The following is a 24,706-nucleotide window of genomic DNA, read 5'->3' as shown; positions in this document are numbered from 1 at the left end:
GTTGATTTGGAAGTACTTAATAAGGACATCTCCATGGAGGAACTATCCACCACACTTAAACGCATGCCTGGTGGCAAAACTCCTGGCCCAGACGGTCTGACTTATAAATATTACAAGCTCTACCAACATGTTTTGCTGCCATACTTAGTGCGGCTTTTTAATCAATACCTCCATGGTGAGCCTATTCCTCCTTCCAATTTGACTTCCTACCTGACCCTCATACCCAAAGAGGGGAAAGATCACATGCTGTGTACGAACTATCGGCCAATAGCACTTTTGAACTCCGATCTTAAATTATTCACTAAAATTCTGGCAAACCGCTTAGCCCCACTACTGCCTAAACTTATCAACCGGGATCAGGTCGGTTTTATTTTGGGTCGACAAGCAGGGGACAACACGAGACGCACCATTGACCTGATTGAACTACTTCGGAGACGTCAGGAAAGCTCTTTAGTGCTTAGTTTAGACGCCGAAAAGGCATTCGATCAGCTGGACTGGTCGTACCTATTTGACCTATTGCGACACTTAAATTTCTCGGGCCCTTACTTGGCTGCTCTACAGAGTCTTTACAGCTCCCCCTCTACTTATCTTAAACTCCCAGGGCAGTCTCGCAGACCCATCCCGATCCATAATGGTACTAGACAAGGTTGTCCCCTTTCCCCCTTGCTCTATGCCCTGATCATAGAACCTTTGGCTGCAGCTATTCGCACTCATCCAGACATATGGGGGGTTTTAGTGGGCCCTACACAATACAAAATTGCCCTTTTTGCAGACGATGTCCTACTCACATTGACCAATCCCCTTGTCTCCCTCCCCAACCTGCATCGGGTCCTTGACACATACAGTAATATTTCAGGCTATAAACTAAACATTACCAAGACAGAGGCATTACCTCTTAACATGACTGCTGGGGTTTTGGAAGCTCTGAAACCTAAGTTTAGCTATAGGTGGAGGGTGGACTCCCTATCCTATTTGGGGACCCAAATTGCAGCCTCTCATGCCCACCTTTTCAGTCTTAATTTTAAGCCGCTCATTCAACAGATGAGGATCTCCTTCCTGAAATGGACTAAATCTACTATTTCTTGGCTTGGGAGGATAGCAGTTATTAAGATGTCCATTCTACCGAAGTTCCTTTATTTGTTTGAGACTCTGCCCATTCATATTTCTCCCAAAGCTCTTAAGGACATTCAAACTTTATTCCATAACTTTGTGTGGTCCTACCGAGGTCACAGAGTCGCAAAATCGGTAATGATGACTGTACAATCGAGGGGTGGCCTAGGGGTCCCCAACCTTCTGAAGTATTACGAAGCTGCACAGCTGCGGCACATTCTAGTGTGGTCAAGACACCTTCCGTCTACTTCTTGGGGCTGTATTGAAAGTTCAGTGGCGGGCGAGTATCATCTCAATGCTCTTATATGGGACCCTGCCTCTTCTACTCGGATCTCCCCATCAGCCTTGTCAGCAACGAAATTGACTTATTCAGTATGGCTCAGGACTAGACACAAGCACAAGTTGATCTCGACTAGATCCCTGTTGGTTACTTACTTGAATAATCCGGCATTTCGGCCGGGGACTGATCCTTCATTTTGTGCTACTTGGTCTCAACTCCAGCTTTTCACGATCAGAGAACTTCTCGACCCTCAAACCCACCTGATTCTACCCTTCCAAGCACTCAGAGATAGACAGCCTCAGACTGACATAAAGTGGTTTGAGTACTTCCAGCTCTGCCATTTCCTCACGCCATACATTTCATACGCCAAGGCTAACTCTCCCACGCCTTTCGAAATGCTTGCAGCTAATGGTCTACCCCAAAAAGGCCTCATCTCCAGAATTTACACCTTGCTGACAGTCTCCCCGGATGGTTTACAGCCCAGACATAATTATATGGATAAATGGGACCAAGCTCTCCCACAACCGATACCGGCTGAGGACTGGCCTCTGATATGGGACAATGCGAAACGAGTGGTTGTCTGTGCTCGTCAAAAGGAACAGATATATAAAGTATTGACCTGCTGGTATTATACGCCGGTACGTCTGCACAAGTTATTCCAAAATTCCTCACCTCTATGCTGGAGGAACTGTGGTTCCCATGGGACCATGCTACATACTTTTTGGGACTGCCCACTAATTAAACCGCTTTGGACTGAGGTGGCGAATTTGTTAGGCCAATTGCTGAAGCGACCCATTGCAATGGACCCAGTAACCCTGCTTCTGGGCAAACCTTTACCCAGGTTACGTAGAAGTGGGCAGGCATTAGTCAATCAGATCTTGACGGCCACCCGTTTGGCGATTTCATCTAAATGGAAGAGCATCACTCCACCGAGTCTTACTGAGGTGCTTAACAGGGTGAACGCAAATCGTGCTTTTGAACTGGGTATAGCTCACATCAACGATACAGTGGATCGGTTCACGAAGACTTGGGACATATGGATACTGAGTGGCCTGGCTAATTCCACCCCACAGGGTTCCCACCCTCCACCTGCCCCTTAATCAGGATAAGCTGAGGGTTGAACATGTTGCCTTTGTCTGTTCACTATATAATCATTATGACATGCCTGTCTTTGTGTGTGCTATTTCTCTGCTGTTGGTTGATTGGAAGTGACAACTGTTACATGGATGTATCATTTATGTGAAGCAAATAAAAATATAAGTTACAAAAAAAAAAAAAATTCGAAATCTCTAAAAGTTCCAAGTGATTTAAAATGGTCCAATAGTATCGGTGCAGCTCCCATTGACTTGTATAGGACCTCCACAAGTTTAACCTGGCAAATTTTTGGTTTTCATGGTTTTTACTAGGGATGCACCGAATACAGGATTTGTTTTGGGATTCTGCCTTTTTCAGCAGGATTCGGATTCAGCCTAATCCCTCTGCCTGGCCGAACCGAATCCATATTCGGTCACAAAACAAGGAAGTAAAAAATGTTTTCCCCTTCCCACCCCTAAATTGCATATCCCAATTTGCATATGCAAATTAGGATACGGATTCGGTTCGGTATTCAGCCGAATCTTTCGCTGGGGTTCGGCCGAATCCAAAATAGTGGATTCAGTGCATCCCTAGTTTTTACACTCAACAAATCTTGAATTTTTTTAGAGCTTTTAAAGAATACAGGAAAACCACACATTTTTAGGGATTTGTGGAAAAAATAGAAATTCAATTGTTAATTATACATGAGCCATGCATGCATACATATTACAATGCAAACTTTAGCTTTACACTTGCATCTGAATGGACTATGTCCTGGCCCTTGGCCCTCGTACACAAAGTGGGCATGGACCACACACAGTATTGATCTATACGCTTACGTGCAGTCACTTTGTGTTGTGCTTCTTCACTCGTACCAGTGCAAATATTTTGTGGTTGATCAGGTTTATGAACTGGTGTTTTGCTTGAATCAATATTTTGTGCTGGAGTTTTGTGAAAGAATGTTGTGCTATGGATGAAAAAATGGTAAATTGTCAACTTATTTATACCGTAGTTTTTATATATTGCTAAGTCAAATAAAGTCTAATGATGTCAATAAACAGTCACAGTGTGTCCTCCATTCCTCATGTACACCATGTCTGTCCACTATTCTGTTGAGCAGTTTGTGCTGTGACTTTTCTACCTTGACAGTCTCAAAGCATCTGCTGGATTCATCCAACACAATTAGGGAAGTCTTTGCATTGCAGGAGGATATGTCTGATCCTAGAGCCTAGTTTTTCTAAGATACAAGAGGTTCTTTGATGTCTTTCCTCTTAATGGCTTATCATTTTGCCAGACATTTTATATGCCCTCATTCGTACATGATCAAAACAATGCATCCTTTTTCTCCCAATTTCTATTCCAGTGGGACATTGTGAAGATGCACAAGTCAAGAGCTACAGGTAAAGGACCTGTTATCCAGAATGCTCGGGACCTGGAGCCGGACTGGCTGGGACCTGGATAACAGATCTTTCAATAATTTAGATCTCCATACCTTAAGTCTACTAGAAAATCATGTAATCATTAAATAAACACAATAGGCTGGTTTTGCTTCCAATAAGGATTAATTATATCTCAGTTGGGATCAAGTAAAAGGTACTGTTTTATTATTGCAGAGAAAAAGTAAATCACTTTTGATTTTTTGGATAAAATGGTGTCTATGGGAGACAGCCTTTCTGTAATTTGGAGCTTTCTGTATAACGGTTTTCCGGATAATGGATCCTATACTATACTATATGTATTGCCACATGAGTAGATCATGCACAAGTCCTTCACTGTCTGCATACAGGTATGGGACCGGCATGGGAGCATGGGAATGCTCGGGACCTTGGAGGTTTTGGATAACAAATCTTTCTTTTAGTATGTCATAGAATGGTCCCACCACCACTGCGCCCTAGGCACATGCTTCTATTGCCTACCCCTAGTTCTGACCCTGGCAAATTATCTTAGAATATCCATCCCTACATCAGGCGTCCTGACCTTTTATACCCGTTGGGGAGTAACACGCAACACAAGCAAAAAAAAACCCTGGGGGTGCCAAATAAGGGATTCCAATATATGACACAGCTCCAGTCAAGATAATAATCTAAAAAGCCTTTATTTGCACATGGCTTCAAGATCTGCAACAAACATGACGTTTCGGGCTCACCTGTAGCCCTTTTTCAGGTGAGCCCGAAACGTCATGTTTGTTGCAGATCTTGAAGCCATGTGCAAATAAAGGCTTTTTAAATTATTATCTTGACTGGAGCTGTGTCATATATTGGAATACTTTGTGAAGTCGGTTGGACAGTGGGCCACTGGACACGTGCACCGCCAGAATCACTAAGAGGTTAATAAGTGGGTGAGTGCTGACTACAAAAAAACTTATTTGTACCAAATAAGGGATGTGATTCACCATTTAGTAGCTCCTATGTGGACTGGCAGCTACAGGAGACTCTGTTTGGCAGGACATCTGGTTTTTATACAACCAAAACTTGCCTCCAAGCCTGGAATTCAAAAATAAACACCTGCTTTGAGGCCACTGAGAGCAACATCCAAGGGGTTGGTGAGTAACATGTTGCTCATGAGCCACTGGTTTGGGATCACTAAAAATAACTCAAAAGGTGAACAACTCCTTTAAGCATCATTTACTGTGGGCGGGCCAAGCAGCATTACAATGATAATATTTAAAAAATATTCACAAATTCACAAATGATGTGGCTTGGGTGGAGAAGATATGGCCAACTTATATACATAGTAGGAAAATGTAGGCTTTACATTTCCTTTAAAAGCACAATATATTTAATATCTGGCCATTACCAATCGGCAAAAAAAAATCGGCACTTACAATAAATTTTACACCCCCCACACACACACTGGCTGTATCACCTCTCTGAGACAATCTATGGGCAATACGCTGCCTTAGCATTGGCCATGTATAACTTTTGACATAGAGCAGCTAGAGGCTAGAACGGATGGGAATGAAATTGAAGCTTTTGGAAATGGAAAATATCCTGTTAAATATAAAACACATAAAAGCGCTCTGTGTGTTCGAGTATGTGCAGCACTTCAATCCATCGTCAAAGCATCTGGTTATTCCTTGTGCCAGAATCTCACTTTGCTACAGTCTATGCTGAGCTGAGGCTTGTGATTCAGGTACATGATTCCGGCTGAAGATGAAATGATTAGGAATCCTGCACTGGAGTGGCCTGGGAATTGGAAGGTATTAAAGGAGCACTTGCCTGTGAAGAGCACATGATAATGAAGTCCCCTTTCCTTATAATGGTGTGAGCACACATCGAACAGATACGCCTTGATTGGCCCATCGATCCACAGCAAAATCAAAGGCCACAACTCCCAGCTTAGTAACAACTATCGCCCAGGTCCTCTTTTCTGCACTGCTCCCGAGAACGGCTGCAAGAGAACATGCACAGAAAAAGGTTTATAACCCCAGTGATATACACTTTTCCAAGTCAGGTTGAATAAGATGAAAAATTTACCGGCATTTGTTATCTGAAATACTTGGGACCTGCAGTTTCCCAGATAAGTGATATTTCTTTAATTCTGAGCACTGTGCCTTAATTTGGAGCACCTTTGATCTATTAGTTGAGTTGCCACCTGTCCGGTTTTGAGCTGGGCAGCCCTTCAAAAAATTGTCTGTCTGGGTCAAAACCGGACTGTCCGGGTCAAAACTGCCAGGTCAGTTTTCCAAATTAGGAAAACCGGGCAGGATTCCCTGTGATTGATGCGGCAATTAGCCAATCTCCATGTCATAGCCCAGACCCCTGAAAACCCACCCCGCAACATCATAGTCCCGCCCTGCGACATCATGGTCCCGCCCCCCACAATGACACTGTCCCGCCCCCCAGTCCAGAGTTCCTATAAGTATGGTGTAGAGAGTGATATGCTGAATAGCGATGGGCAAATTTTACCCGTTTCGCTTCGCCAAAAAATTCACCGCCGGCGAAATGACGCCAACGCCCATTAAAGTTTATGGGCGTCAAAAACATTTTGTTGTCCGGCGAAATTTGTTTTGACGCGCGTCTTTTTAATTTGACGCACAACACCATACAAGTCTATGGGTGTCATTTTTTCGGCGAAACAAGGCGAAAAAATTCGCCCATCCCTAATTCTGAGACAATTTACAGTTTTCATTTTTATTATTTATGTTCGGTGGTGTATCTATAGAGGAAGCAGCTTCCTCTATAGCTGCTTTCTGCGAAGTTGTAGTTTTCGCCAGGCCCCTTTAAAGATTTAGCTTTCATTTTGAGCAGCTCTCTTGTTTGCAATTTCAACAATGTGGTTGCTAGGTTCTAAATTCCCCTAGCAACAAATGCATTGAATTGAATAGGAGGCTGGAATATGAATAGGAGAGGCCTGAATAGAAAGATCAGTAATAAAAAGTAACAATAACAATACAGTTGTAGCCTTACAGAGAATTTGTTTTTAGATGGGGTCAGTGACCCCTATTTGAAAGCTGCAAAGAGTCAGAAGAAGAAGGTAAAAAAATAAACAATGAGGACCAATTAAAACAATTCTTAGAACCAGCCATTCTATAACATAGAAATGATATCTTAAAGGTGAACCACCCTTACTACAAACATTTCAACAAATAAAAAGACTCTGTTTTTAGTGTTACTGAAAGAAATGTTCCTCTGGGATTCCCAAATTTGATTAATTTGGAATCATACGAGTGTCACATGGTTTAGAAGATTCACAATGGGCTTGTGATGCGTCTGACTGGCTTGACTTGACTGATTGCAACAAACGGCTATAAATGAAAACAAAGGATTCAGAAGTTCCCATGCATTTTCTTAAAGGGGAAGTCGTGATGTATGCAGCTCATTTTATTTTTAGTCTCTTTTTTTAGTTATCAGTATTTAAATAATAACATTTTAATTAGTGAACAACCAGATTGGGATGATTGTCTGAAAGGCTGTAATGAGTAAAAAAAACAAGGGCAATACAGTGTTTTATGGAAAAACAATATACCAAATAATCATATAAATTAGTATATCATCACTAGGATCACATACCATAGCAACCAGAGAAGAACAGCAGGGTGGAAAGACACATAAAAGCTCATTTACAAACATAGTTGTACACGTGGGATTGCCAAGTAGAAACCAATAAGCAATACATTTTGTGGATCCTACAACATGTTGGAAAGTAAAAAGCAAAGGCAGGCTATGGGCAAGCACACTTACTTGTGCACTTATTACTGATATGGGACCTGTTATCCAGAATGCTCGGGACCTGAGGTTTTCCGGATAATTGATCTTTCTGTAATTTGGATCTTCATACCTTAAGTCTGCTAGAATATCATTTAAACACTAAATAAACACAATAGGCTGATTTTGCTTCTAATAGGGATTAATTAAATCTTATTTTGGATCAAGTACAAGCTACTGTTTTATTATGACAGAGGAAAAAAGAAATAGTTTTTTAAAATTTAGATTATTTGATAAAATGGGAGACGGCCTTTCTGTAATTCGGAGCTTTCTGGATAACGAGTTTCCGGATGACGGATCCCATACCTGTACTTTACTACTAAATGCAAGTGGGGTTTTGTTTTATTCGTTCAGCATGTTAGTTCTATTTTAACATATTCTAAATGCATGTCAGGTGCATAAAACTGAAGTTGCAATTTAAAGGGATTGAGCAACTAGGTAGGAATAAAAGAAGAAACAGGATGGTTTTGCTACCAACTTGGATTTACGCAAGGAACCAAGAGTAAAAAAATGAAGATAACTTGCTTTAGTGGCTGTTGCAATGCTCTGTGCCTGCTGTCAAGTCAAACTGACTCTCATTTTCAATGTATCTATGTTTTCTGGCGTAAGATATATCTGGTAAGATATACAAATGTCGGATGAAGGCGCGGTGTTGATCCGACGCAACACGTCTGTCGCATGTTGACGCTGCGCACTGCGTCTGCATCCGTCAGTCGTATCGCGTCGGATCAACACTGTGCCTTCATCCGACATTTGTATATCTTACCTTATCTCTGTTGCATCCGGCTTGACACCTGTGTTTTTGCGCAGTGTGTCGGATCGTTCCGAAAACGCCCGTGTAGTCTTACCCTTAGGGTTGCCTTTAAAACCAGTCATGCATAAAGTCTGAAATACTAATTAGCAATTAAACTGCACTAACCCCAAGCAGGGCACTAACACACGGGCGGTTTTACCTGCGCTCCCCTGCATTGCTCTTTCTTCCGTTCAGCCGCAGGGGAGTGCAGGAGTAGACGCACTCAATTATTGTCAAGGGGGCTGTACACAGACGCATGTAAGCGCCGAATGCAGGTGAAATGCAGCATGTTGCGTCCCACATGCATTTGGCGCTTACATGCGTCTGTGTGAGTACAGCCCCCTTGACAATAATTGAGTGTGTCTACTCCTGCACTCCCCTGCGGCTGAACAGTAGAAATCGTAACACAGGGGAGCGCAGGTCAAACCGTGTGTAAGAGCCCTAAATGTTCTGCTAATTAGCCTTCATGTGGGTCTGATTTTAAACATGTAAGTCAGCACCACTGAGTTAAAAAAAAAAAGGGGGGGTGAATACAGACTTGGAGCAAACTTTTAGTTAGAATAGGAAACAAGAAGACGCAATTAGTGCAAACAGGTGTTAATAGGTTTACTCTGGTAACTATAGTAACCAATTGGAAATGAACTTGATCAGCAAGGGAATAAAATACAAAGTTCTTATTGGTTGTTTAGGGGACTGTTCAGTAGTAAAAACCTTGAATAAATAACACCCTCCCTACCCCCAGATATTCCATACCAGATACTGCAGTGTCTCCATTTAGATAGAAGGTCATACCCAACACCACAATGATCCCCAAACATAAGATATAAGGACTCCTTCTCCCCCATCAAGAGCGACAGTGATCACTGGCACTTCCAACAACTGGCTGGAGAATGAATCCCAAGATGGGGCTGATGAGCCATACGAGACTGTACAAACTCTTGGTCAATCCCAAACTGAGCAACACAGGGGTTACGTAGGCTGCCTCCATAGCGTAGTAAAATTCCCTTCCAAACATAATCAGCCTTCCCATGGATCGTCTGGGAGGCTCAACTGACTAGAAGATTTTCCCATTCGACTGTTCCAAACTAGCACTGAATTCCACCTCTTTGGTACTGGGGTACAATCTGGTGCTGGAAACCTGATTCTGTGAAGTCTGATACTCCACTTCTTTGGAAAGAGTCCTTTTGGCTGGAATAATTCCCTGCAATGCCTGCTTGATCTTCTGCCACTTGTAGAAGGCAATCTAAAGATTGAACAGCGGGTTTTGTAAGGAGCCAAACAGCGATTCTTTCATTGCTGACTGATCACAAGTTAGAGGAGGGGGGACAACTACAAAATCATGTGAGAGCTCCGGATTAAACAATTTAACTTTCTAGCACCCATTTGCTAGGGTTTCTTCAGAGAAAAAACTTGATTCAAGTTTAGTCGAATTCAAATTCAATTTGATTCACGTTTTCAAGACGTTCAAATTTTTTTCTATAAATGGGCCTCCAAGTATTGGGGTAACTTACAGGCACAAATATAAAAGTAAAAAACACATTCCCATTCATAAAGAGGTGGTTCACCTTTAAGTTAACTTTTAGTATGTTATAGAATTTCCTATTCCTAGCAACTTTTCAATTGGTCTTCATTTTTTAAGTCGTTTTTTTTAATAATATGCCTCTTTTGAAACTTTTCAGCTTTCAAATGGGGGTCGTTGACCCCATCTAAAAAACAAATGCTCTGTAAATCATTCAAATCAGTGCATGGTTGCTAGGGTAAATTGGACCCTAGTAACCAGATTACTGAAATTGCAAACTGGAGAGCTGCTGAATAAAGAGCTAAATAATTCAAAAACCACAAATAATTAGGGATGCACCGAATCCACTATTTTGAATTCGGCCGAACCCACGATTCCTTCAGGAAAGATTCCGGCGAACCCCCGATTCCTTCGCGAAAGATTCGGTCGAATACCAAAGCGAATCCAAATCCTAATTTGTATATACAAATTTGGGTGGGAAGGGGAAACATTTTTTACTTCCTTGTTTTGTGACAAAAAGTCACGCGATTTCCCCTCGCCCTTAATTTTCATATGCAACTTAGGATCTGGTTCGGCCAGGCAGAAGGATTCGGCCAAATTCAAATCCTGCTGAAAAAGGCCGAAACCTGGCCGAATCCCGAACCGAATCCTGGATTCGGTGCATCCCTACAAATAATAAAAAAAGAAAATGAATTGAAAATTGTCTCAGAATATATTTCTCTACATCATACTAAGGGGGTAATTTATCAAAGATGTGAATTTTTTTTACTTTAATACATTTGAATGGGAGGTTACTTATGAAAAATTCAAATTTCTAATATTCGATCAAATAGTCCCGACCCGAAATTAAATTATAAAAAAACTCGAATGTCGGGAAGGCAATTAACATATGCAGATGGTTGAACGGACCTATGCCATTGATGAACATGAACTCGGCAGGTTTTAGGTGGCGAATATTCGAATCAGAACTGTTACCATGGTCGAGGTGTGAAAAAAAATCTCACATTCGAATTTATATTCAAGTTGGTGCTTTTAAATTCGAAATTTGTTTGCTTTGACGCGAAAAATAAATTTGAAAATTTGAATTTACCATTCAAACCTTAATAAATCTGCCCCTAAAAGTTAACTCAAAGGTGAACAACCCCTTTGAGTTCTAAACAGCCTGTGTAAAGATTATTAATAGTTGTTTAAACTACAATAGCTTTACCTGGTGGAATACTGATATCCCTTTTCTGTTGATACTACAGCACATACCTCAGGGGAGTTTTATCAATGAGTTGGTGTGCTGGTATACTGTATATATTTTCAATTAATAACTAAGATATGCGCAAGTCTTATAGGCAATTGTCAGATTACATATTTATACATGACTGTTACCTTCTACGGAAGAGCCAGCTAGGAAATCACATTAAACTGCATCAGTGCCTGAGCTGCCAATACTTACAACGAGCCCAGATTTGAGTGCAAATGGTGCAGCGTAGACTACATTTAGCTAAAAAGCTGACTACCCACTAGATATAGTGAAGAAGTGAGTGTAATGAGCTCTGTAATTGAGGAATAAGTCCTCGCACAACCTGCAACAGTCAGGCAATAGAGTAATGGATTCAGAGAAGCAATTGGACTCATTAGACTGGAACAGAATGTTCTTTAATGGCATTCTGAAAAGAGCAGGTATTTCTCTTAGGTCCAAGAGCAACAATAAATGAGATTCATTCCTATTTGCAGTTGAAAGCCTAGTTACCATAGTATAACCAAATGTTCAGTTACCAGGATTTGCATCGCATTAAAACCATCATATTAACTGTAACACGTTTTTGGACTATCCAGGCCAACAGGGTTCATCGCCAGCTAGTATACTAGAGCATGGGTTACACTGGACTCTAACACTTAAGGCAGGGCCTTCGCAAAAAGGTAGTATTGAAGGTGTGATGTAGTGCAACTACAACTCCCACAGGCTACTGTGCTTTAACCAATAAAGAAATGGGCGCCATGAGGTTCTTAAAGTCAAAAAGAACAAACTTTTATTTGATCCACAGGTTACTTACATCAGGAAAAAGGCATTTGCTGAATATATAGGCACATGTGTCAGACAGTATATCAGAGGTAAAGGCAGGTGCATTCACTGAGGATGTAGTCAATGCAGTACAGCACCTCCAGGCAGAAATACCTCACACGTGGTCTAGTTGTCACCCAGTGGAGGGGTCAGGGAGGAGAACCTTAAGCCTGACACCCTATCCACTGTGTCCCTTCACTGTAGGCAAATCTTACAGCCTGGGATGCTACTACCTGTTACACCTCCTTGATGGAGCACAAAGCTGCTCTTTCTCTCTTCCCTCACTGTCTTACTCTCCTAGAGAGTCTACAGTATAACATTATATTCCTGACACTCACTAGACTCATTCACGGGGTCCCTGCTCCCCGACTTTCACACTAGAGGTGCAGGTCCCTCTAGGGCAAACTGGCTTTACTGGGCCTTATTGTACCCAAGGCCAGATTTACATAGTGGGCGCCCCAAGGCCCACTGCCGTTAGTCACCCCTGTCCCCTCTTGCAAATTTTCATCATTGGGACCGGAGCTATGGGGATTGGTGCACGGGAAATTTAAAAAATGATTGTATCACCTGCACATCCCTAGTGTTCTTGAATAAATGTGGGTGTGGTTGAGCATCATGCCGCCCCCTAGGACATTTTGCTGTGAGCTCCTCAATAAGTTGCAAGCAGCCTTTGCACTTTAACAGCTGGAGTTTTTGAGACTAGACATCCCTGAAGTATATACTAATCGTATTATAAACTAATAATATGAGTACACTAATATTATATACCCTATAATACACAAAAGCCATGAAAATCATGTAAATTATATCCTTATAAACGGTAAGTTCTGATGTCATCAGTTATAAACGGTGAGTTCTGATGTCATTTCTGTCACATGACTCACTGAAACTTGTGTATTATAATAAATAAAGTACCCCCAGTTGCAAAATATGAGGATATTAGAAGTTACCTCGGAGTTCCATGACCTTCAGCCTTGTGTTTTTATATAGTTATGAAACTCCTCGGTAACTTCTAATATCCTTATATTTTATAAGAGGGGGCACTTTATTCATTATATAAATGGCTCTTAGCGACATCATCAATTATAAATGGAGCATAGTGATGTCATTTTTGTCATATGACTCACTAAAACTTGTGTATTATAATAAATTAAGTAGCCCTTGTTGGAAAATATGAGGATATTAGAAGTAACTTTGGAGTTCCAGGACTCCTTCGGCCTTGTGCTTTTATATGGTCATGGAACTCCTCTGTGACTTATAATATTCTTATCTTTTACAATAGGTTGGCACTTTATTCACTAAATATAATAATATGCTAATTATATATATATATATATATATATATATATATATATATATATATATATATATATATATATATATATATATATCAAACAAAAAAGTCCAGACCACTTGCTTAATGAAACAAAAAAGACTTTTACCAAGCAAGAAATTGCAACGTTTCGAAGCTCCCGCTTCTTTATCAAGCATAAATGATTACAATGACATCACATCCTATATAGGGTCACAGGCATAAGTTCCGCCCACACACATATGTAGAATAATTAAGCATAACCCCATGGTATCACATAATATCACCCAGAATGAGCATAATTAAGCATTGCTGACATAATTCTAATAAACACCAGGTTATGCATCAAGTAACTAGTAACAATTAAGTAACAATAACATATATTAGTTTTCACTCAGATTATCAAAACAATGTAACAATTAGGATATGTATTATCAATCAGTCCCAAAGTTACCCCATCTCATTCAATGATTGTAATATACTTATATAAAGGCATACAGATCATATTCTCTATTGAGTCCCTTTGGATGTAGCGTTTGTAGTGTATGGATCCAAAATTTCTCCCTTTTCTGGAGTTGCTGGAGTCTGTTGCCCCCCCGGCGTGGGGGGGCAACAGACTCCAGCACAAGAAACCTCAAGGTTGCTACCGAATGCCGTGCTGCATGAAAGTGCGCCGGAACCGGTAATTTCAACACCTCCTTTCTAATAGTAGATTTGTGCTGGCTTATCCTGTCACGTATAGGTTGAATAGTCTCCCCTATGTAGGCCAGCCCGCAGGGACATTTCAGCATGTAAACTGCGTACTCAGTGTCACATGTGTAATGGTCTTGTATTTCGAACGCACTTTCATGCAGCACGGCATTCGGTAGCAACCTTGAGGTTTCTTGTGCTGGAGTCTGTTGCCCCCCCACGCCGGGGGGGCAACAGACTCCAGCAACTCCAGAAAAGGGAGAAATTTTGGATCCATACACTACAAACGCTACATCCAAAGGGACTCAATAGAGAATATGATCTGTATGCCTTTATATAAGTACCAGTAAACCCCCGATTCTCTAAAGAATCGTTAATGAAAGAATGGTAACAACAGTGAGGCAGCAAAATGCGATGGGTGCTGATTCACTCTGCATCCCCAGGCAGCAACTGGCGACGCTAATTTGTGGGGATGTAGAGTGAATCTGTGCCTATTGCTTGTTATTACCTATCTGCTATTAGAATTCTTAAATTTTGAGTTTATTGGTAGTAAAGTGTTACTGAAAAATTTCTTTATAAACAACATTTTTTGTGAAAATGTTCTCCTGTCCTTGAATGAGTTCTCCCTGGTGAGCTGTACTTAAAATCTTGACTTTAACATCAGATGAACGCTGCACTCTTGAAAATGCAACATAAAGTTGACCATGACCAAACACAGGCTCAGATAGGTAAATGCCGACTTTATCCAATGTTTGTCCTTGTGATTTGTTGATTGTCATGGCAAATGCAGCCTTAATGGGGAATTGTCGTCGTTTAAGTTTAAAAGGTAATTCCTGTCAGAACTGGTAAGGTCAATTCTGGGAATCAAAACAGTATCACCGCTATGGGATCCTGTAAGCACTTCTGCCTTGATAACATTTTGTCTCATGCTCTTCACAACCAACCGTGTACCGTTACATAAACCTTGCTTAGTGTTAGGGTAGGGGCACACGGCGCGATTTCGCCGCGATTCTGCGCTGGGCGAGTTGTCGCTGCGTTTTTTAAGCCGAAATAGCTTTGCTAACTTTGGCGCTGGCGTCAATGCAAATCGCGGCGAAATCGCTGCGCTAATTCACACGCGGCGATTCTTTTTCTACTGTCGCCCGGAAACGCTCAGCGAGGCAACTTCGGACGACAATAGAAAACGAATCGCCGCGTGTGAATTAGCGCAGCGATTTCGCCGCGATTTGCATTGACGCCAGCGCCAAAGTTAGCAAAGCTATTTCGGCTTAAAAAACGCAGCGACAACTCGCTTAGCGCAGAATCGCGGCGAAATCGCGCCGTGTGCCCCTACCCTTAAGGTTTCTTAACAGCATGACTATTGTTCCTACTTTGAGTATAAGATTGTGTTGTGGTAATCCAGCATTGTTGATAGTGTTTAAATATTCTAATGGGAAGTTAAGTTTCTCACTTTCGTCTTCAGAATCAATACAGTCAGTACTCAGAAAGACACAGCTTTGTCCAGGAAGTAATGCAATCACTTGGTTGTTTATCATGTCAACATCAATATTTTTTGGAGATAATATAGCCCGTTTTGCTAAAAATGGCCACCCACGCAGGTACGCAACCGGTTCCCCTCCTAGAGTGACGCTAGCGCCGCCATTAGACAAACTTGCAAAGGAGTAGCAAGATGGCCGACGCTTATACAGACTTTAGTGGGCGGATGACAAACTCGCAGAGGAGTAGCAAGATGGCCGACGCTTATACAGACTTTAGTGGGCGGATTTGGCAGTGGGCGGATGACAAAGTCGCAGAGGAGTAGCAAGATGGCCGACGCTTATACAGACTTTCGTGCAGGTACGCAACCGGTTCCCCTCCTAGAGTGACGCTAGCGCCGCCATTAGACAAACTTGCAAAGGAGTAGCAAGATGGCCGATGCTTATACAGACTTTAGTGGGCGGATGACAAACTCGCAGAGGAGTAGCAAGATGGCCGACGCTTATACAGACTTTAGTGGGCGGATTTGGCAGTGGGCGGATGACAAAGTCGCAGAGGAGTAGCAAGATGGCCGACGCTTATACAGACTTTCGTGCAGGTACGCAACCGGTTCCCCTAGTGTGACGGTGAGCGCATCTGCCTCCCTAGATCCTAACCTTCCAGCGGTCGCCGCCTGAGTGAGCAGGAAAGAAGAGGCGGCGGGAGGCAGAAGGAGACGGTGAGCGCATCTGCCTCCCTAGATCCTAACCTTCCAGCGCATCTGCCTCCCCAATCCTAACCTGTTCTGATCCTAACCTTCCAGCACATCTGCTAATCGAAGGCCGCATCTATGTCTTTCGGCTGAAGTTGCGCGCGCATCTCATAGATCCTAACCGAAGTTGCGTGCGCATCTGCCTCCCCTCCACTCGGGACATAGATAGGCCTTCGGTTAGTATATAGGATATTACAATCATTGAATGAGATGGGGTAACTTTGGGACTGATTGATAATACATATCCTAATTGTTACATTGTTTTGATAATCTGAGTGAAAACTAATATATGTTATTGTTACTTAATTGTTACTAGTTACTTGATGCATAACCTGGTGTTTATTAGAATTATGTCAGCAATGCTTAATTATGCTCATTCTGGGTGATATTATGTGATACCATGGGGTTATGCTTAATTATTCTACATATGTGTGTGGGCGGAACTTATGCCTGTGACCCTATATAGGATGTGATGTCATTGTAATCATTTATGCTTGATAAAGAAGCGGGAGCTTCGAAACGTTGCAATTTCTTGCTTGGTAAAAGTCAATTTTGTTTCATTAAGCAAGTGGTCTGGACTTTTTTGTTTGATATATAATTTGTCCTATTTGGACTAAGTCACGGACTGGTCTGCACTCCACTCCATTTTGTACAAATATATATATATATATATATATATATATATATATATATATATATATATATATATATATATATATATATATAGACAAATACAAGATTCCTCTGTATTTGTCTATATGTATTTTGTGGTCACACCCTCATTGCACCCCCGCCTAATGATTTTAAAAACTAGTGGTGAGCACAACTTTCCCTTGTTTTTATATATATATATATATATATATATATATATATATATATATATATATATATATATATATATATATATATATATATATATATATTCTTTTTTACTTTGTCTATTATGCCCAAGGGTTTCCTAATGCTGAAGGCCAGGTCAAAATTTGAGTTGTAGTAATCAATCAATTTGCATTTAATACTGTATATCTGAAGCCATCACACAAGAACATATCAGCAAAACTTTTCCTAGATAAAAATATAATTCCTTTAGGTTACTACACTACGGGGCAGATTTATCAAAGGTAGAGGTGAATTTTTGAATGAAAAAAAAATTGAATTTCAAGCTATTTTTTGTGTACTTCGACTAGGGAATAGTCCAAATTCGATTCGAAAAAAAAATAGAATTTCGAAATTTACTGTCTCTTTAAAAATTCGACTTCGACCATTCGCCATCTAAAACCTGCCAAATTGCTGTTTTAGCCTATGGGGGACCTCCTAGAACCTATTTGGAGTGAATTGGTGGACTTTTTGAAAAATTGAAGGTTTTTTTGGGAAAAACTTCGAATTGAATTCGATCAAATGCACTATTCCCAGTGGCGGAACTACCGGGGGAGCAGGGGGTGCGAGCCAGGGCCCGCACCCCCTCAGGGCCCCCCAGCAGTCCGCTCGCCGCTGAAAATGCGGCCAAATGCGGCCGTATGGAGGGGGCGGGGCCCGGCTGCGCGTCACGCACCAGGGCCCGCCCCCTCAACGATCGCTACTGGCTATTCCTTCAATTCGTACAATTTGAATTCGCCCAAATACGGACCTATCCAATCGAAAAACGGACCTATTTGAGCAAAACAAAAAACTGTGACTTAATTTCGTTTGGTCTTTTTGAATTTGAATTTCGAAGTTTTTTCAATTCGGAATTCAACCCTTGATAAATATGCCCCTATGTGTCACATAAAGCATCTTGGATTTCTGTTCTGAACAGGAACAGTTTATTTAACAGCACTGTTTTCCCCATTCTTGTGGGACTCAATTTAACACCCCCTTCTGAGCTGCAAATCTAAAGGGGGGTTAATCTGCTGCTTCATAAAATTGTACAGAAATGACTTTGCTGCTTGAGTCAGACAGGTGTTTGAGAAACAGAAATTCGGGGCTTTATTACAGTCTTCATTTGGCAGATTTTAACATTTTTAAGCTAATGTCCGTGGGAGGCAGGGGGAAAGTCAGTGGGAAGTTAGGTCCTTATGTAGAACATTTTTTATCTTCACATATTTATGAATAATGAGTTAATGTTCCATTGAATAGGAAAGTATCATGCAGGTGAAGTTATTCTTAAACTCAAGGTAAATGAATATGAAAGTCATTATTTGTTCAATGTTACCAGATAGAGGAAACAAGTCCTTGAAATGGATACAGTTATAACTAAGTATTCTAGTGCATCAAATGGGTTCACTAGTTAATGTATACCCCCTACATCTCTGCCCCAAGTTGAGTGTCTTCCCTGTAAGATATCAGCTTTTACCATGGTCATTCATATATCACAGATAGGAGAAATCATACACATTCCTGCATATTGTTACGCTATATAATACTCTACTTTTGAGAGCTCTATTCATGAATCCTTTTGGGTATTTCACTAACAATACCTCCCCAACTGCAAGGCTGCATTCCCTTCTGCTTTCCAATATGGAAAAACCCTGGGTTTTCACAACATAGGTCTAGAAACCACTAACGTAGGATTATTATAACAAAATATGTGGGTTTCAGGTGACGATAAGCAAGATTGTGATTTGTGACCAACTGCTAAATAAACAATAGTGGCTTATGTCAGGATATATCTGCAAGATAGACAACAATGCCTTCAATTAAACTAAATCGAAAAAAGCATACATTTACCCATTTCAATTTCAATAGACATCCAACACAAAAGTAAAATGAAGAGTCGGTGGCCCTTTCATCAGTTAGCATCCGACCGTTTTGGATGTCAAGAATAAAAATGCTTGGCAAGCCTTAGCTGCTCAAGATTTGTTGGTGAATCAAGAGATTCTGCTGTTGAGATGATATTCTAGAGGGCAGATTTATCAAGGGTTGAAGTGTAAATTCAAATTCGAAAATTTCTAATTCGAAATTCAAAACTGTCAAATTTGACTAGGGAATTGTTAAAATTTGATTCGAGTTTTTTCAAAAATGTGAATCCAATTTACAAAATTTATCATACAATGGCCAGATAAAAAATGGAATTGTTTTAATAAATTGCAATTGGTCAATTTTGACATCAAAACAAAATTGAAAATTCTAATTTTCTATTCGACCCTTAATAAATCTGCCCCTATGTGTTATTCAAACTCCTATCACTTTATTTTGAAGTTACAGATAAATGCATATGCAAACCTTGATGTATCAGCCTCCCCTTTATATCTATGTTTATCTGTGTATATACATTCATATTCAAATACACATGTAGGGATGTGAAAATTTAGACACCCTTACTCTTTGTGTACAGGCATATTCTTAGTGATATTGACGCCCAAGTGGGTCCTTATGGGGGCCTTGTGTTTATGTAATCCATGCAGTTCTCACAGTGGATGCTAGATGGCACTGTGGCATAATATAAAAGGGCTGAAAGCCATGAGGTCAGGGACATTGCTGCTGAACCTTTCCTCTGTTAGGCCACAGAGGTTAGGGGTGGTGGAACTCAGCCTGAGTATAGGAAGTGATAGTTATACCCTTTAATAGATCACTCTAGGAGTGATAGATAGGGTATGTAGTTGAGCAGCTCAAAGCTCCGACGAGGATATTAGAGGGATTAAGATCCCGGGTATTACTGACCCCATAGTAGTGCCTAAGTGTTAGGCTCAGGGAAGTATGTAGTTTTCTGAGTTCCACTTAAGGTAATCCTGAAGATTGGGGAAATACCTTCTAACAAACTGCCTAGCTCACTACGTGTACTCTTTACTTTGCAGAGAGTCATTCTATGTTTAATACAGTGAGTATACCTTGTTACATTGATTGATCTATGTGTTACCCTATGTTCCATGCTCCATTGTGAACTCTGGTTTTGGTAAATAAACTCAGTTTATTGTTTAAGCAAATAAAACTACTGGCGCCCAATCTCTCGTGCATTGCACACAGTTACAGTTACACCTCCACCCCGCTGCGAGGGCTTACCCCTGAGAAAGAGAGCTCATCTGTGGTATCAGCCCACAAAGGAAAGTAGCTATAACTGCTAAATACAAAGCAGTTTACTATAGCGCTACACACATATGTAAAAAGGTGCCTTTGAAAAAAGATAAAATGGTCATCTCATCACTATTCTCTGTGCCTTGGAACAGCAGCTTATTACTGTCATCCACAATGGCTTTCCAAATAGCTCTGCAAATTTTGAGTGTAGCGAAAATGGAATTCATTCTGTTGTGTTGTCTACAGTAAAATATTGCCAGTGTAGGTGCCACTGATCCAATCCTTTTGACACTTCAAGGGAATGAAAAAGGGATTAAGTTCCTTGCTGGCTGCCTGAAACTGAAGAAAGGACGGCAATAAGGGCCTTTCATTTTCCTTACAAGATACTAAGATTTTGGAGCGACCATGCTTACAGCGTACATGTTGCTTAAGGTTTGAAAATGGAATTTTTATCTGTCTTGTCACCAGAACAATAACACTGGATGAAAGAACAATATATCTCTACAAAACGAAGGTTTTGTGTCATCAGAGAATGTACTCTTTTGTGTTTAGTGTACAAGAACGAAACCACAACAGTTTCTAAGGAGCAGCTGAAAAGGATGTGGTTGCTGGAACATTATTAAAAGTCTGATAGGTAGGAAAACGATTGCCTTGTTGGTAAGCTATCTGAGCAAGACTGTGGGGCAAATTTACTTAATGTACCTCTGAAGTTGCGCCAGCGTTGGCTTTGCCGCACTTCTCCGCACTTCGCCGCACTTTGCCAGGTGTACATTCGCCAGGGCTGCGCAAATTCACAAAGATACAAAATTGCGCACAAGTTACTGACTGTTTGCGAAGTTGCGCTAGTGAAGTTACGATGCCTAATTTTTTACAACTACTTTCTATTTGTGTTTGTTTTAATTAATATTGAAGTGTAAAGTAAAATTTTTCACCTTCTAAAGCAGCTCTGAAAACAACTGAACTCAAAAAAGTGTTTGGAAGGTGTACAACCCCTTTAATTAGAATAAGAGCTGTGAAGTTGTAGAATTCTACATAGTAACATAGTAAGTAAGGTTAAAAAAAGACACACGTCCATCAAGTTCAACCTTTTAGGTTTTTTTTATCTGCCTAACTGCCAGTTGATCCAGAGGAAGGCAAAAAACCCATCTGAAGCCTCTCCAATTTGCCTCAGAGGGGGAAAAATTCCTTCCTGACTCCAAAATGGCAATGGGACCAGTCCCTGGATCAACTTGTACTATGAGCTATCTCCCATATCCCTGTATTCCCTCACTTGCTACAAGACCTACTAAATAAAGTATTAGAGAGATTATTATACGATCCCCTTATATATTTATACATAGTTATCATATCACCCCCTTTTAATACAGCTCAAGACCTTATTTGCCCTTGATGCTGCTGACTGGCATTGCTTGCTACAGACAAGTTTATCATCTACAAGGACTCCAAGCTCCTTTTCCATAATGGATTTGCCTAGTGCAGTCCCATTAAGGGTATAAGTGGATATTCTTACATCCCAGGTGCATGACTTTACATTTATCAACATTGAATCTCATTTGCCACTTAGCTGCTCAGATTGCCAGTTTGTCAAGATCATGTTGCAAGTGCCACATCCTGGATGGAATTAATTGGGCTGGATAGTTTTGTGTCATCTGCAAACACTGATACATTACTTACAACACCCTCCCCTAAGTCATTAATGTTAGAATAAATTTGTCTGACATGACCTATCCTTCATAAAGCCATGCTGATTGTTGCTCATAATGCCATTGACTAGGACAACATTTTGAATGTGATCCCTTAACAAGCCTTCAAATAATTTGCCCACCACAGATGTCAAACTTACTGGCCTATAATTACCAGGCGGAGATCGTAATCCCTTTTTAAATATTGGAATGACATCAGCTTTTCTCCAATCCATAGGCACCATACCAGATGAAAGCGAATCTGAGAAAATCAGAAATAGGGGCTGGTCTAAAACTGAACTAAGCTCTCTTAGAACCCGGGGTGTATGCCATCTGGCCCTGGAGCCTTGTTTACATTAATTTTTATTAAAGCTTTATGGATCATATCCTGAGTCAGCCACTGACTAGATTGAGCTGAGCCATTACTGCAGCTCCTCTATTGTATACACTGATGAAAAGAACTGATTTAGCACATTTGCCTTTTCTGTATCTGTTACAACCATACTGGTACCATTATTTAATAGAGCAACACTCTCAACCTGCATCTTTTTACTAATTCTGACCCTAAAGTGGTGTACTATCCTATACCTAAACAAAGCATGATTGTATGATGTTGCCAATGTGGGTGTTGATAACTAAGTCATCACATCAAGATATTGAAACTGCACCATAACATCACCAAAAAAAGGTTGTATGTATGTAAGTCTTTTGCAGGTGTCACCAGATAGTTCACAAAGGAGAAGATGTTGCCGGCGTTTCTTTCCCCTCATGGTGTTTAGCCCACAGCTTACTATGACGTCACTTCCGCCTGACGCGTTTCACCAATAGGCTTCCTCAGATCCAAAGGTTTTTGTAACACAGGGTGCTTATAAAAGAAGCAAAAAGACTACACCATATTTTCTGTTTCTGTTTTTTACTTTCTCCGTTTGCTTTAGGCGCTGATCCAAAAAAAAACTTTTTTTATGTGATATTTTTTATGCAGCTGGGAGAGTGAAAAGGAACGGCAGGAGAGACCTACTCTGAATGACTAATTTATTCCTAAGTGTTGTCAGCATATTATTTTATTACCATAACATCACAACACTGCAATTCAGAATATACATGTAGGTTCAATACCCAGTTGTAGTTTTTTCATGCAAAGTTCCTAAGGTTGTCACATTTACTACAATTTCTGACCGTTATGCCTGCCCTGACCATTTCTTATATATTGACTAAGAGACTGTTTAATGCTTTAGATGCCATTTGGCCTGTTGTTCGGTTGTCAGTGTCAAGCTTCCATTTTTGTTTGGGAAGAATGTTTTCCATTGGAGTGCCTATGATAATACTGTATATGAACAGGGTCTCTTTATCTCTTGTATTGGTCTTGTATTTTGAATGAAATGTGTATGTACGATGTACACACCCATCTTTAATGTTTACATTTTATAAATACATGGTAATAGATAAAATAAAAATAATAATAATAATAATAAAACAGCAGAGGGTCTTATTTTGCGGAGGCTAAGTCCCTAATGCTATACCCAAGGCCCTGAAATACTGGCAGATACAATACATAGTTTCACAAATGGGTTGGATGCTTTTTTAGCAGCTGCATAAGTACAGGGAGTCCTCCAGTTACTAACTCCCAACTTACATACAACTCACACTTACAAACCAAGGCTATAACAGTAACATACTGTGGTTTGCTTGGCCTTTATTAGCATTCAGCTTTAATAAACCACCTGCCACAATCCCCTCTGATGTGTGTTGTCTACTGCGGCCAGATATAGTTCGGGGAAGCCCGTAGGAGGGCCTCATACACGGGCCAATAAGCTGCCGACTCGGTCTGTCAGCAGCTTTTATTGGCCCCTGTATGGCCACCTTTACATACAAATTCAACTTAAGAACGTAACCCAGGAACTGCCTGTACAGGTTTACTGTAATAACCCTTCATCCAAAATGAATCCAGGGATTGGTCAGATTTCCTTCTTGAAGTTAGGTAGGAACCTATTGCTAAACCCTTGTCCCATCTTGTTAGTACAGGTATGGGACCTGTTATCCAGAATTCTCGGGACCTGGGGTTTTCCAGATAATGGAATTTGAATCTTCATACTGTACGTCTACTAGAAAGTAATTATATAAACCCAATAGGCTGGTTTTGCCTCCAATAAGGATTAATTATATCTCAGTTGGGATCAAGTACAAGCGACTGTTTTATTATTACAGAGAAAAATCAAATCATTTTAAAAACTTTAAATTATTTGGATTACATTGGGTCTATGGGAGATGGCCTTTCCGTAATTTGAAGCTTTATGGATAATGGGTTTCCAGATGCATCCCATACCAGTATAGTAATGGTGACAGTTTGGGGCAGATTTATCAAAGGTCGGGGTGAATTTTCGAATGAAAAAATTAGAATTTCAAGCTATTTTTTTGTGTAATTCGACTAGGGAATTGCCCAAATTCGATTTGAGTTTGAAAAAAAGTTCAAAAATTTGAATATCGAAATTTAAAAAATTAACTTTGACCATTCACCATCTAAAACCTGCCGAATTGCTGTTTTAGCCTATGGGGGACCTCCTAGAACCTATTTGGAGTGAATTGGTGGACTTTGAAAAATCTAATTTTTGGGAAAGACTTCGAATCGAATTCGATCTAATGCGTTATTTAGAATTCAGCCGAATACGGACCTATTTGATCGAAAATGGACCTATTCGAACAGAAAAAAAAACTTCGACTTAATTTCGGTTGGTCTTTTTGAATTCGAATTTCGAAGTTTTTTCAATTCGA

The 24,706-nt window shown here is 40.6% G+C and overlaps 1 pseudogene; it reads right to left on the bottom strand.

The window, feature by feature from the left end:
• The window catches only part of LOC108705441, a 78,171-nt pseudogene that overhangs the window by 33,460 nt on the left and 20,005 nt on the right, over positions 1 to 24,706 (bottom strand).

The sequence above is a fragment of the Xenopus laevis genome, chromosome 1S (assembly GCF_017654675.1).
Source record: "Xenopus laevis strain J_2021 chromosome 1S, Xenopus_laevis_v10.1, whole genome shotgun sequence".
Lineage (NCBI taxonomy): Eukaryota > Metazoa > Chordata > Amphibia > Anura > Pipidae > Xenopus > Xenopus laevis.
The sequence above is the reverse complement of the archived record's forward strand: the minus strand, read 5'-3'. Positions and strand labels throughout refer to the sequence as shown.